This window comes from Microtus ochrogaster, chromosome 8 (genome assembly GCF_000317375.1).
Source record: "Microtus ochrogaster isolate Prairie Vole_2 chromosome 8, MicOch1.0, whole genome shotgun sequence".
NCBI lineage: Eukaryota > Metazoa > Chordata > Mammalia > Rodentia > Cricetidae > Microtus > Microtus ochrogaster.
In genome coordinates this window covers 12,650,406-12,652,862 of record NC_022015.1, presented here as the reverse complement: position 1 = coordinate 12,652,862, position 2,457 = coordinate 12,650,406, and positions in this window count along the sequence as shown.

Below are 2,457 nucleotides of genomic sequence, written 5' to 3'. Positions count from 1 at the left end.
GATATGAGCACCTTTGAAGTAAAATTTTTTATATATTTGTATGTGTATCTCTCTCTCTCTCTCTCTCTCTCTCTCTCTCTCTCTCTCTCTCTCTCTCTCTGTGTGTGTGTGTGTGTGTGTGTGTGTGTGTGTGTGTGTGTGTGTATACATGGAGTTCAAATGGAGACTTGGTTCACTTTTTCTACTGTATGGATTTCAAGGACAAAACCTATGCATTCAGACTTCATGACAAGTTGCTTTACCCATTTAGTTATCTTTCTGGCCAGTACCTTAGGTATAACAATGCTGCCTTGAAATTGTGGTCTTCCTAATGCCCAATTTAATCATGAAATGCTATCTAAATCTCAACTGAGGAAGAACAGCCTGCAAAATACATGACCAGTACTTAAAACTGTCAAGGGTTATCACAGACAAAAAAAACCTGAAAAATTGTTGTTTAGATGTAGCACGAGTTCTTGTTCATAATAGAAAACCTGGAGTCAGATATTAGTGGGTGAAAACTGAGGGATCAGAAAAGCAGAGCAGACAGCCACTAGAGAGAACTTTTCGCTCCACTGATGCTCAGACCAAAAGGGTGAGCCTGTCCTCAGACTGCCTCCTCAGACTCCATCCTCTGTCTGACTGCTTCAGACTGTTTCAAATTGCATCCTTAGACTGCATCTGAGCTCCTGTCTCTTCCTACCTCACATCCCTCTCTCTACCCAGCTATACCTCTCCTAGTCTCCATCTTCCTAGTGTTGGGATTAAAGGTGTTGGTCTCCTAAGTACTAGGATTAAAGGTGGCTTCTAGTAATTTAGCTCTGCTCTCTGATCTTTAGGCAAGGTTATTTGTTAAAACATAAACAAAAGATCACTATAGTTTGAGGAACCTAAGAATATCTGACTATTTAATATGGTATTCCAGATGTGTTCCCGAAACTGAATAAAATATGTGAAACCCAGGAAAGTCTGAATTAATTTTGAACTTTAGTTAATAATCACAAATCCATCTAATTGGAGAAAAGAAAGATTAATATTAAAATACAGGGCCAATGAGATGGCTTAGCATGTTGGAGAACTTGCTCACTGCACAAGTTGACCACCTGAAGTTGAGCACCAGAGCCCAGGGTGGAAGAAAAAAAGATTCCTAAAAGTTATTCTTTGACCTTCATACACCCACCATGGCATGAGCACACCCACGCTCATACATCTGTGTCACGTACACAGTGCACACACACAAACACTAACAGTTATACAGTAAAAGTGTTAAAAATTAAAGTGAAAAGGGCCTTTACCTGTCACTGAGACACAGATGCCAACTTTATCTCTGTCTCGGGTCTAAGCTGGAAATTAACCTGTGTGCATTTTGACTGTCTTCAGTTGCTTTTTCAGATTACTTTGAAATATTTTATATTGTTTCCCAAGTCTGGTTCAGCATGGACTTCTGTTCTCACTAGGCGACCACTTCCTTTTCCTGTAATTCTTCTCTGAGTTTTCAGCCCTTTAATTTGTTATTTCTTAATAAGGAAATACATTTTAAAAGAAACACTCCACAGAAATCCCTGCTGACTTCCTTAATTTTTCAGATTAGTTAATAGAACTTTGAGATGGGTTGCAGAGCACTTCTCTAAGGGAGTCCACTTCTTACTGGGAAGTGTTCCTGCTATCCATTTCCATATCATTAGCAAATTCTTCATCTGTGGTGGGAGGAGGAGGCTAGTTCCTTTAAACTCACAATAATCTATAGGAAAGGACACCTCTTCTTTACATTGGAAATATGTTATATTGCAAAGATTCTCCCATATGTCATGTTAATCTTTTTAAAAAAATTTTTTTATCAAATTTTTTTAATTAAAAATTTCCACCTCCTCCCCGCCTCCCTTTTCCCTCCCCCTCCCCCCACTCCCCACATCCCACTCCCCTCTCCCTCCCTCTCCAGTCCAAAGAGCAGTCAGGGTCCCCTGCCCTGTGGGCAGTCCAAGGTCCTCCCCGCTCCATCCAGGTCTAGGAAGGTGAGCATCCAAACCGGCTAGGCTCCCACAAAGCCAGTGCATGCAGTAGGGTCAAAACTCAGTGCCATTGTCCTTGGCTTCTCAGCAGCCCTCATTGTCCACCATATTCAGTGAGTCCGGTTTTATCCCATGCATTTTCAGTCCCAGTCCAGCTGGCCTTGGTGATCTCCTAATAGATCAGCCCCACTGTCTCAGTGGATGGGTGCCCCCCTTGCGGTCTTGACTTCCTTGCTCATGTTCTCCCTCCTTCTGTTCCTCATTTGGACCTTGGGAGCTCCAATGTGGGTCTATGTCTCTATCTCTATCCATCGCCAGATGAAGGTTCAGGATGACCTTGAGTCCAGAGATTTGCCTGCTTCTTTCTCCCAAGTGCTGGCATTAAAGGCATGTGCCACCAGTGCTCAGTGACATCAGTTGTTTCAAAGCAACATGACCCTAAATTGAGTCTCATGTTAATCTTTAGGCA